This window comes from Apodemus sylvaticus, chromosome 4 (assembly GCF_947179515.1).
Source record: "Apodemus sylvaticus chromosome 4, mApoSyl1.1, whole genome shotgun sequence".
In the NCBI taxonomy this organism is placed as follows: domain Eukaryota; kingdom Metazoa; phylum Chordata; class Mammalia; order Rodentia; family Muridae; genus Apodemus; species Apodemus sylvaticus.
In genome coordinates this window covers 21,020,271-21,033,838 of record NC_067475.1, presented here as the reverse complement: position 1 = coordinate 21,033,838, position 13,568 = coordinate 21,020,271, and the positions used below count along the sequence as shown (strand labels likewise).

At 36.7% G+C, this 13,568-nt stretch overlaps 1 pseudogene; it reads right to left on the bottom strand.

Moving 5' to 3' along the window:
• Positions 1–266: 266 nt before the first annotated feature.
• Positions 267–1,196, bottom strand: LOC127682497 (eukaryotic translation initiation factor 2 subunit 1-like; annotated as a pseudogene).
• Positions 1,197–13,568: the final 12,372 nt, after the last annotated feature.

Here is a 13,568-nt window from a genome sequence, read left to right as displayed (position 1 = left end):
CAATTTTAGGACTGCTGTTTAAGATTTGTCTCTGGTCCAATCAAGCCACTCCCTTAAAAATTGTTTGAGGTGTTAGAGCTGTAAAAACAGCTAACATGACAGAGGGCATTTAGATTTTGGCTTATTGAATGCTTAATACTTGTTGAATCCTTGGAAATAAAAATATTCAGCTTTGAAGTTTTCAATTCTGGAAAACTTTCAAGTTTAGGGCTTACAGTCATCAAGGGCTGCCTCATACTCCTTAAACTGGACTGTTTTCCCAAAGGTTAACCTTCAGCTTTGGCTTCCTTTTCTTCTGCATCATCATCATCTCCATCCACTTCTGCATTTTCTCTCTCAAGCCATTCTGGCTGCCTTGCAAGTTCAGTCTATCTGTTTCTGTGACCACTTTGAGCACTCCGCTCTTCTCCTCAGTCTTCTATTTGATGACTGCCATAGCCTAACTGAGGACAGAGAGGCCTTCTGTCCTCTCTGGGGTAGTTGTCATCACATACCTGGGCAGAGCTATTAGAATAATCTTGATGGTCATGGTTTCTGTAGGACAATTCAAACCTGCTCTCGGGGCTTCTCGTACAGCATCAATGCCTTCCTAACCATAGCAAGCTCCTTCAATATCTGCTCGAATTTTGATAGTTTGTGGGATCAAATGCCAATTGATATCGTTAATGAGTACTTCTCTTTCATCTTCATTCAAATCTAAACTATCAAAGATAGATGGGTCTGAGACTGCAAGTGCTTAAAGGCATCCTAGACACCATATCCAGGTCTTTTGTACACATCCAGTCCTCTGGAGCAGGCTTTCCAGCTGCTCATCCTTGGTGTACTCTAATTCCTCAGCAACATGGCAAGGAAATGCTATAAACAGTTTTGGATTCTGTGAATTTGTCTTCACATTTGATTGCTTCTGCTGGAGAAACTCGTCTATTTGACAAATCTATACACCCTTTTTCTTTATCCACTTTAATGACAACTACTCATTCGTTTCTGCCAATTCGGATCAGTTTGTTTATCGGTTTATAGACCTGATGTGTCGTCTGGATAATTTACTAAGAAGAGTCATAGCTTCAATGTTATTATATTCCAACAACCTCACATAGGCCCCCATTTCAGCAATGGATTTTACATTCACCATCACTACATACATATTCCACCTCAGGAAACTTGTGCTGATAAAATGTACAACTTAGACCAGGCATTCTGAAATGTATGTGTGAATCCTGAACAAAGGTCCCCCACTGTGCTCCTTAATGGCAATGATGGGACTCAGAACACCAGGTATAAGTTTATTGCTACTTTTTATTTTTAGATCAATCATTTTTTGGTTTAGCCTAGACTACAGGGCTATCTTGTCTTTTGTTCTGGTTCTTGGTTACCCAAGCAGTACCAGTTATGGATTCCATTTTGTGCAGTGGTCATTAAGTAAAATCAGACATTAGTTGTTTATTCCTATAAACTTTCTGCCGACCTGCCTCAGAATGTTTCAGATAGCACAGCACTGTCAATCATAGGTTTCAATTCACTCTTTTTAAAAAAGAACTTGATGGCAGTTTCCCCTCCATCCTCTTCTGATAGTTATACTGACCCACATCCACTCTGCCCTCACCATTCTCTCCTCCTACTTTCCCTTCAGAAATAGGCATCCATACCATGGATATCAACCAAGCATGACATATCAAGTTGCAGTAAGCCTAAGTACCTCCTCTCTTATTAGGGATAGAAAAGGAAATGAACTGTCAGGAATAGATGCTTCCTAGTAGAATATTTAGGGTCATTTATACACACTGTCATATCATGTTCCAATAAACATACCTTTACTTCTTCTCCCTTGATATTTGTATCCACTTGTTATTCTTTGTTATTCTTCTGTTGCTTTATCAATCTACCTAAAACAATAGGTATCTATTGAATAGGTATAGAGTGAGTGGGCAGCCTTGTCTTGATCCTGATTTTGGTGGAATTGGTTTGAGTTTCTCTGCATGTATGTTAATGTTGGCTATAGGCTGTGGCAAATTGCATTTATTATATTGAGGCATGTATATTCAGGACTTTTATTATGAAAGGAGGTTGGATTTTTTTCAAAGGCCTTTCTGCATCTAATGAAGGGAACATGTGATTTTTTTTCACTCTTTTTACATGGTGGATTACATTTATTTATTAAGATATGTTGTATCATCCCTGCATCATTGGGATGAAGCCTACTTGATCATGGTGGATGATCTTTCTGATGTGTTCTTGGATGTGTTCTAATATGTTACTGTTTCTAAATATGTGGGGGAGTAGTTTTACATTTATATTCATAGAGAAAATTGATCTGTACTTCTCTTTATGGTGCTTTAAAATGGTTTAAGTGCCAGAGTAACTGTGAACTTGTAAAAAGAACTTGGCCATGTTCATTTCATTCCATTTTGTAAAATAATTTCAGGAATATTGACTTTATTCTTCTTTGAAAATCTGATAGAATTCTGAACGAAACCCATCTGGATCTGGGATTTTGGTTTTGGTAGGCTTTTTATTGGTACTGTTTTTATTTTACCAAGGAATATATGTTTGTTTAAAATGGTTATCTGATCTTGATTTAATTTTGGTAGGTCATAAATATCAAGAAAATTACATTTCTTTTAGATTTTCTAATTCAGTGGGGGTATAGCTCTTTAAAATATGTCCTTGTGATACTCTAAATTACCATAATGCTTGTTACCAGATTGCCTATTTTGTCTGTAATTCTGTTTATTTGGATCTTATTTATTCACATTTTAATTTGGATAAATGGTGTTCAATCTTGCAGATTTCTCAAAGAACCAATTTTTTCTTTCATTGATTCTTGTATTGCTATTTTTTGTTTTTATTTCATTTTATTGATTTCAGCTCTGAGTTTCATTATTTCTTAAAGACCCAGATATAAGTCCAAACATCTAAGAAAATGATTTTGACTTTTAAAAAAAGATCAGAAATACACAGTAGGAAAACATCCAGCATCTACAACAAATGAAACTGGATGGGTATGTGCACGACATGAAGTGATCAGTAATTATCACCCTGTACATATGTATTAAAGACCCCAACCTAAAGCCAGATACAATGTATCTTATAGAAAAGAAAGAGAGAACTAGTTTTGAACTCATTGGCATGGGAATTGACTTTCCAAAAAAGAACCCAAATATCCAGGCACTACAAACAACAATTTAGAAATATGGCCTCATGAAATTGATACATTTGGCAAAGAGTACAAGTAAGGCAAAGGACCCCATCATTAAGACATATTGCAAGCTAAAGAATGGAAAAAAATTCTTACCAATTATATATCCAATAGAGGTCTACATACAAACTATATAAAAAACTCACAAAATTATACCTAGAACCAATAACCCAATTAAAAGCTTGGATACAGAGCTAGGTAGGGCATTTGCCAAGGAGGAGACACAAATGGTTGAAAATCACTTGAGGAAATGTTCAATATTCTTAGTCATCAGAGAAATGCAAACCAAAATTACAAAGAGATTTCATCTTATAATAATCAGAATGGCCAAGATCAATCAAATAAATGACAGATTATGTTGGTGAGGCTATGTAGCAAAGGGAACACTCATAAATTGGGGTAGGAGTACAAATGTATACAGCCACTATGAAAGTCTGTGTGCTGGTTTCTCCTAAAAATAGTAATTAATGTACCTCAAGTTCCAGGTGTACCACTCCAGAAATATGCCCAAAGAACACTTTTTCTAGTGTAATTGCTTTTGCTTAACTATGTTCTTTGCCGTTCTTTTCATAATAACCAGAAATGGGAAACAAGCTAGATCTCTGTTAATGGTTGAATGAATAAAGAAAATAAGGTACATTCACACAATGGAAAGTTACTTAGCCTTTACAGAATGAAATTTGCAGGCAAATGGATAGAACTAGAAAAAAAAATCATCCTTTGTGAGATAAGTCAGACCAAGAAAGGCAAATGTTCAGTCATTGATATATGTGCTGCACTTCATTAAAAGACAGTGGTTAGAAGTAAGGGACTAAGGTAGATAGATGATTCTCCTTAGAAAGGAAATAGAGTAAATAATTATGAATGGTCATGGGTTGAATGGGAGAATTAGACAATCAGGGAAGGTAACTTGGAGCCAACAGAAGGAATATGGAGAAGGACAAATAAAACTAAGGATCATTCAAGAGGCCATGGGAAACCTAACATAGAATTTTCCAATAATATATGGAGATTATGTAAATGAAATGATCAAATAACAGGGAAGACAGAGCACCAATTAGACATCTCTCATCACTCAATTGACTTTTCAAGACTGTGAAAGGGTTACATCAAATCAAATTACTGGCCAGAGGAAAGTTGTGGGAACCCCCAGACAACCTAGGCTATTGCCAAGGCTAATGGTGGCTCTTCAGTGATTAAAAACAAAAAAGGCTATTATGGAACACAATACAAACATAAGTCATTGAACATGGAGAAGTTGAGTTAGGACCAACTTAGAGCTTTTACCTCTATTGACTAGAATTAATTCCTGAAGGAGAAAGGTAAAAACACCAACCTAGCTACAAGCACTTCATCTACAAGAGTAACCTTCCTTCAAGAATTTCTAGTGCATAGAGACCCAAAGCATGTCAGAGTTGCCAACCAATATCTGACTATATTTAAGGCCCACACCATGAAATGCACCCTATACTGAACACTGCTTAGGTAGTCAAGAGCATGAGACTAGATAGGGCTTAGACCTAGGAGAATATCAAATACTACCTACTACTCTGCAAAAGTAACAGAGTAATGAAATGACTCCTAAAGACATTCTGCTATACTCACAAATCAGGCTTTGCTCGGCAGTCCTCAGAGAAGATTCTACCTGTAATAGATGGAAAGAAATACAGAGACCCACACCTAGACAATACACAGATCACTGTGTGACTCTGTGCACATACTCACATTGGAGTATGGGTGCTTTAAAGTAAAATTCAAGACAAAATGTTGAATGTTAAATAGCCTGAGAAGTAACAGAACATGTTGGATACAAAGGTAACAGGCACACACCACCAGTGAAGTGGTGAAGAAGAATCAGGGCCTCTATCTGAGTCAAAGGACTGTGACTCAGGTCCAGTAAACAAAATGAATGTCACTATATTTCTCTCATTTGGCCTTGTCCAGGTAGTGCCACAGTGTCCCACATAAACACCTACAAATTTGCATTATGAAAAAGATATTGAAATCCTAAGTTTATAAAATTTGAAGCATTCTTCACTCAATTGTAAAATATTTTAAAGCAATTCTGATGTAAATTTCATTTTGGTAAAATTCATTTGTTAAATTTCATAGAATTTTATCATTCATTAAAGATGAAAGCAATGCTTCTCCTGACTAGTTGGAAGTGCTGACTTACTTTTACATAAAGAATTACATCTTGAGCGACTATTTGATGCTTTAAAGTGTAGAGCAATGTTATTTATTGTTGACTAATATTTTGATTTTATTTTAATCAATGCCAGTAGCACTGCTTCACAAAAATACATTGTGTACAATGGCAGAGTATATTTGGTCCAATTTCATAAACTGTTGAAAAATCTGTCACAATCCCAAAATAAAATATATTGAATAATATTTTTAGAGTTCTAATCAACACTTCAGAAGAACAATGTTCACATGCTAGCAAAATACATTTAGCAATCCACTAATTTGAAACATGCATGTGGAAGACCAACAGGAAGAAAGCAAATTTCTTAATCTTGATCCTTTTGTGGGAGAAGTTAAGGCTAAACCAGGTTTGGTGGCTCACACCCTTGCCTCATTACGCCTCTGAAAAATCTCCTATCCGAAACCCCCTCACCCTGCTTACCAACCTTCCTCCCACTTCCCTGACCTGGCATTCCCTTACACTGGGACATTGATTCTTCACAAGACCAATGGCCTCTCCTCTCATTGATGTCTGAAAAGACCATCCTATGCTACATGTGTAGCTAGAGTCATGTATCTCTCCATGTATACTCTTTGGTTGGTGGTTTAGTCCCTGGGACTAGCTCTGGGGTACTGGTTGGTACATATTGTTCTTTCTCGTATGGGACTGTAAACCCCTTCAGCTCCTTGGGTTCTTTCTCTGATTCCTCCATTGGGGACCCTATGCTCAGTCCATTGGTTGGCTGTGAGTCATGGGTATTTTGAACCCCCTTCTAAGAAGGAAGGTACCAGTTAAATGTGTATTTTCTATATCACTGTTCCTCATATGTTAAATGAAATCTCTCCCTGAATGTATGTTACAATTAAGGTGGAGTGGCAGCTCCAGGCAGGGACCAATCCTCCAATGGTAATCATTAGACATGTCAGCTACATTTTAACACAGTGGGGCAGGAAAACGCAAGTCTGTACTCCCTAGGGTCCCTTTCAGTTAGGACTCTAAAGTTAATTTTGGTTCTAGTAATTAGAATCAGACTCATCAGGAAGAACATGATAGATTTTCCTTATGTTGCATAGGTTGCCCACATGAGTTTGAGGTTCATCATTCATGGTTAACTGATGCAATGAGGCTCTCCAAATCTCATTAAGGCCTGCTACATTTCTGGCAGTCCCAGTGGAGGCTCCCTCTTCTGAAAATTCAGAGCAGGAGATTTATGAACAGGTTTCCAAAGTTGATCATGGAGTCAACCCAGTTGCACTTCTGTTTATATACTTCCTGATATTATGCAAATTCAGAGGCAGCCACAAGACCTACTGAGATAAAGAAAAAGTGCTATACCCTGCAGGAATTAGTGATGTACATAAACTTAAAAATAGTAAAATAATAACAGCACCAGGCAAAGAGACTTTCATCAAAGTAAAAGGTTTTTCATAGATAAAAGGAAAATCAGCAAAATCAAAAGTTAAAATATGTATAAAATAGGAGAACATATTTTCAAACCATATTTGGTAAGAGGTTAATATCCGGAACATATTTTAACATCTCAAACTACTCAGTGTAAAGCAGTAAATAATCCAATTAGAAAACAAAGTGTCTTAATAACTTATCAAAACAATTTACAAATAGCTAAGAGGCACATAAAAATGAGCTGAACTTTACTAAACACCCTGACAAGAAAATTACTGAATAATTAGATAGCTGTTCCTTAGATCTGCTTCAAAATAATATCTTCAGTGGGTGTATGTGTTAGTCCCACCTCCAAAGTCTCAACAACAAGCCAGTGACTGATTTCACCAATGTTCAGCAGGGGAAACAGTGAATTTATAGGCTTCATTCCTTCCAGAGTCTGAATGGGAATTAAAGGTCAGCAAGTCCTTTCTTTCTTTCTTTCTTTCTTTCTTTCTTTCTTTCTTTCTTTCTTTCTTTCTTTCTTTCTTTCTTTCTTTCTTTCTTTCTCTTCTCTCTCTCTCTCTCTCTCTCTCTCTCTCTCTCTCTCTCTCTCTCTCTCTCTCTCTCTCTCTCTCTCTCTCTCCCTCCCCTTTCTTCACTTTATACCTTGATTGCTGACCCTCCTAATCCTCTCCTCCCACAGTTCCTACCCCCATCCTCTGAGAGGGTAGTGCTCTGCTCTGCCCAGGCAGAAGGATTTCTGAGGACCCTTCAGCACATCAAGTCTCTGAAAGGCTAGGTGCATCCTCTCCCACTGAGACTAAACAAAGCATCAAGTTAGGGGAACTAGATCCACAGACAACAGCTTTAAGAACAGCCCCCACTACAGTTGTTGGAGAATCCACATGAGGACCAAGCTGCACATCTGCTATATATGTGCACTGGTGGATAAAGGGGGCTTAGGTCCAGTCTGTATTTGCTCTTTGGTTTGTGTTTCAGTCTCTGAGAGGCCACAAGGATCTAGGTTAGTTGGCCCTGATGATATTCCTATGGGGTTCCTCTTTCCTCTGGAACCCTAGGTCCTTCCCCAACTTCTTATAAAACCCCAAAGCTCCACCCAGTGTTTGCCTATGGGCCTCTGCATCCACATAAACTGCTAGTAAGAGCCTTTCAGAGGAGATTTATGTTAGGCTCCTGTCTTCAAGCATAACAGAATGTCATTAATAGTGTCTTTGATTGGTGCTTGCCCTTAGAATGGGTCTTAAGTTGGCCCAGTTATTGGCTCCCATTCCCTCAGTCTCTGCTCCATCTTTGTCCCTGCATTTCTTGTAGAGCAGACCAATTTTGGGTGCAAGGTTTTGTGGGTGGGTTGGTATCCTTATCCCTCCATTAGAGTTCCTACAAGAATGCAGGAGGTGGCCATTTCAAGCTCCATCTTCCCACTGTTAGGACTCTGAGCTACATAACTTCCATAGACTCTGGGTAGCATTCCTAATTCTAGTTCTCTGGCATGCATCTCACCTGGCCCCACTGTCTTCTGCAGATTTCCATTCACTTTCCTGGCCCTCTCTCCTATCTCTCCTTATTCCCTCCCCATTCCCTCTACAAACCAGTTCTCTCCTTCCATCTGCTTCCTTTAACTGTTTAATGCCCCCTTCTAAGCGAGATTTAAACATCCTCAGTCAGGCCTTCCTTCTTGTCTAGCTTTGTTACATTTGTGGAGTATAGCATGGATTACCTGTAGTTTATGGCTAATATCTACTAATAAGTGAGTATTTACCCTGCATGTTCTTTTTGGTTTGGGTTACCTCACTCAGGATAACATTTTTTAGTTCCATTCATTTGCCTGCAAAATTCATGATGTCCTTGTTTCTAATAGTTGAGTAGTATTTCCTTGTGTAAATAACCCATATTTTCCATATCCATTCTTCAGCTGAGGGACATCTGAGTTGTTTCCAGTTTCTGGCTATTACAAAAGCAGCCAGGCTGGACAGTTTGCAACCCCAAAGTCTTACCATGTAAATGCAACCACTCTCAGTGGCTCTCTGCGAACCTACACACTCTAGTAATTTCTCTGGATCCAGAGAACACTCCTAAAAGAATTGAACACAAATGGCTCGAAGATGTGTCTGAATTCTCAGGTGAGAGTCACATGACTCCTCCCATCCTGTCTTTTCATGAGGGAAAGTCGAAAGTCCACAGCAGCAATCATGGTAGACTCTCATAAGTCGTCAGAGTTGACTTCATGAAAATGGCAGCTATATGGCTCTGAGGATCCTGCTTTATGATATCCTGTTGGAATGGATTTTTACCAAAAAAAGCAAAATAATAGCAATCAGCAGTGAATTGGAGAATACGAAATCTTTGTTGATGCTGTGGGAGTGAAAATTACTGCATTCACTATGGAAAACAGCATGGAAATTGAAATGTTAAGGTAAACCTAACATATATTCAATAATTGCACTGCTTTGTACATATGTAAAGCAAGGGGAATTAACACCTCAAGGAGATGTCTGAATTTCCACATTCATTGCTAAGGTAGGAAAACAACCAGTGTCCATCAGAGGACAGATAGAAAAAGAAAGTGTGACATACATGCAGAAAATATCACTCAGTCCTAATAAGGAAGGAAATCCCACACTGTTGAAAGCACAGATGAACCTATGGACACTGTGCTAAATGAAATAAGTCACACCCAAGAGGCAAACACAATAAGATCCTATTTATTTGTGCATTCAATAAAAGTCAAAGCCACAGAAACAGATTTGAAAGATGATTTCCAGAAGTTGGGAGGTGGTAAAGCTAGTCAAATGACATAATGAACAGCATGGTTGTCATTAATAATAATAATAATAATAATAATAATAATAATAATATATGCATTTAATTTTTTAAAGAGAAAGTATTCACAGCACACAAGAAAAAGTAACTGCATAAGGTTAGGAATGTACTCTTTAATTTGGTTATGGTAATAAATGTCACATTGTAAGCATATACCTATAATCATGCTGAATACTGTTATAAAACACAAATGCTGAATGTTTTGTAAAACAGACAAGATGGAAGATGGATATGAACATTTGAACATATTAGGGCATTTTCACTATCAAATCTAAAATTTTTGCAAGAAAATACTTCAAAAGGAAACAAAATTTCCTGATAGTGCAATCTAAAAAGCTACTGTACATAAAAATTATCCTTTCCCTATTTTAATATAGTTTCACCTGTTTTAATACCATAAATTGTTTTTTATTTTAAGCTAAGATCTCACTGTATAGCACAGGCAAGTCATAAGGAATGTACGATTCTGTCTCTCAAGGTTGGGATTAAAGGCGTGTGCCAACACATGTTTAGCTTTATGTTTGTAAAGTCCAACAAGAATCATCTGTCATATATATATATACACACATATATATATGTATATATATATATACATATATATAAACCCACTTCATGCATTGAAATTCTTAAGTATAAAACTCATAAGTTCATCAATTCTGATGTCCTAAGCAAGCTGAGTTTTAAAATAATTGACTAGATTTCTTAAATGTTAAATCGTTTTATACATCCATAACCCCTTATTTGAAAAACTGTGGTTTGCATAACTGTGTTATAGCATGCAAATAATGATTTCTTATAAACAATGGCAACGAAAAATAAACACTGTGGCTGTAGTCTTGCACAGATTGGTCTTTCAGACAATTCTCCTTCCAGTTTCAGGGGCTCCATCCCGGGCATTATTGTTTACATGACTGCTTAATTAAACCAATTATCACAAAGTGATCCCAATTTCTTCATTAAAATCCTTTCCTTTACCTAGTAGTGCTCAGAATTTACATCCACTCGACAATTAGAGCTTCAAAACAGTTACTAAAGCCTTTTATATCTGGGTTTCATTAGTTCATATTAAACGATTCATTGGCTTGGTTTTCACTTCAGTGAATCCCCCTCATAAAATCTGCTTCGACATCTTGGTGATATAGCATGTGAAAGGAAATGAATTAATACATCAGCAAAAACACTGCCAAGAATACTATCTTAACACATTTTATTATCCCGTGGATAAACGTGTCATTCATGAGAGAGCTATATCATGATGAAAGAGAAGTCTGAGCAGCTCTAAGGTGGAAGGGATGAAACGAACAAGGCTCTGCTGTCGTTTATGGAAGCAGGTGTGTAGTCAGCAAGTCTCTCGGGAGAGGCATTATTCAGCGAGCAGTTTCCCAGGATTATACAAATTCTCATTAATGCCTCTGCAATTAAGGGTTTTATGGCATTTTACTATTTGAAGTCATAATTTTAGACTGGTACATAGATTGCATGCATCTGTGAAAGAGAGCAAGACGGAATGAGATGTGACTTGTGCAGAACACGAAGGGCAAATTCAGCTTTCATGTGGAATGAGACCATGACATATACTGCATGAGCTCTGCCTGTCATGCACATAAATGCACATGTATGTAATTTGATATCTGAAAGCACAAATATGAACACCTAAAATACTTAATAGCTTGAAAATACATTTTCATCAGATTTTTTTCTAAAATTTAAATAATGTATCAAAAAGTTACTTAAGAGATGGGCAGTGTCTATATGCAAATACATCACTTATAAATGAGGGAAATTTTATATATACATATATAATTTTACAGGTAATTTAAATGTTTTTACTAACTGTTGGGCAAAAGCAACAGTACACTGATTTATAGAAATGGGCCTCAAACTCACAACTCTAAAAGCCAGTATTACCTATATCCCTCTAAATTTAAAAAATAAACTAAAATTCTGCTTTGGGATAACTATGTCTCCAAGTTATCAAAAAATATATAGCTAGGCAAATTTACATGCCCTAAGAGATAAATATGTCTCTTTACAAACTCTAAAAGGCTATGAACATTTATAAAAATAGGGATAGGATGCTAGAGGCTACATCAACTCCCCAAAAGGAAAATACTTTCACGATTTCTGATCAAGAGCAAAGAGTGGCTCGTCTGTCTGTAAACTGAATTCAGCACAAGAACAAAACTAAAAAATGATATGTCCTTTTATAGTGATAAGAAGTCACCTTTTCCTTCCAGCAAGGAAGAAGAAAAGGTATGGTCTGATGTGAATTGGAAATGAGGTATCCCTTTTGATCAAAAGTTGAAAATGTCTTAGCCTAGCTAATATTTGAAAATGTAAGACTTACAATGGGAAAGATGCTTGTATGTTTACAAATTCGTTACCCCTAAGTGTAGGTGTTCCATAACTTGTTCAGTGGGCATTTGGATGTCTTCTCTTTGTGCAGTACTCTTTATGCTTCCAACAGAAATGGGCAGGGCAGTACCTTGGTCTATTCTAAATGTTCCATCTCTACAGTCTTAACAGTCCATTGACTCCAATTCTGTCTCCCTGTAGATATGGGTCCCAACAAAACATCTCCAGTCTTAGCTACTCTCAGAAGTTCCCATTTATCTACTCACTAACCAAGTATTTAATTTTGTGTTTCTAATCCTTCAATAACTTTGTAAGTCCTTAAAATGTCCTAAATATAAGAAAATTCTCTTTAGATATGTATTCATCTTTTAAATTTATGTTACTTGTTTATTTGGTTGGTTGATTTTTATTTGTATTTTTGTTTGTTTTTTTTTAATATCTAGGTTTTTGAGGTCTTTATATATTTGTGCATTAGCATTTATTGGGTGCCATAGATGTTTTAAAAAAAATTCCCATTTTGTAGCCTACTACTTTATCCAAACGACAGTGTACTTCACCATCCAGAAGCCTAACAGTTTCATGAGCTAGCACTTACTAGTTCTTTACCTTAGTGTCTGTGCTACAGTATTTTCTTAAGAAAACCTTTTCTTGTGCCAATCAGTTCAATATTCCATTCCCCACTTTCCCTTATATAAGACTCAATGTATCTGGTTATATGTTGAGGTCTTTGATCTACTTCAGAGTTAAATTTTGTTCAGGATAAAAATTAAATGTTTGTCTACATGCAGCCTTCCATCGAGTTTGTCCAGCACCATTTGCTGAAGATGCTGTCTTGATTCCAGTGTGTGTTTCCCTCTTCTTTATTAAAAAATTAGAGTTTTGCAATCTTATTTCTGGGTCTTCGCTTATATTCCATCAACTAGTATGTCTGTTTCTTGTCCCAAATGCCATGCTATTTTGTGATGATAGCTCTGCAGTACAATTTGAAGTTGAGAATGGTGATACCACCATCAGCTCATTTCTCACTCAGAAGGGGTTTGAGCTGCCCTTGTATTCTTTTCTTTCCCCTGAAGCTGAAAATCTTCATTTAAAGTTCTATGAAAAATCATGTTGGTATTTTCATAGGACTTCCATTAAATCTATAAATTGCTTTTGATATTCTGCCCATTTTTACTGCATAAGTTTATAGACCTATTTGAAGAGGAGATCGTCCCATCTTCTGATATCTTTTTCAATTTCTCTCTTCATTTTTTTTTAAATCATAGAAGTCTATAATACGCTTGATTAGAGTAACCCCAGGATATTTTTTTTAATCTGTGGCTATTGTTAAAGGTGTTGTTTCCCTGATTTCTTTCTCAGTATATATATCACTTGTATATGGAAATGCTAATGATTTTTAATTGTTATTTTTGTATTTACTTTGCCAAACATGTTTATCAGCTTTAGGAGTTTCCTGGTGGAATTTTAATCACTATGCACACTATCACATCATCTAGCAGGAAAGATACTTCAACTCCCTCCCTTTCTATTTGTATCCCCCTGATCTCCATCAGTCCTCCTATTGTTCTAGCTAAGACATAAAGTACTATATTGATTAGGTAT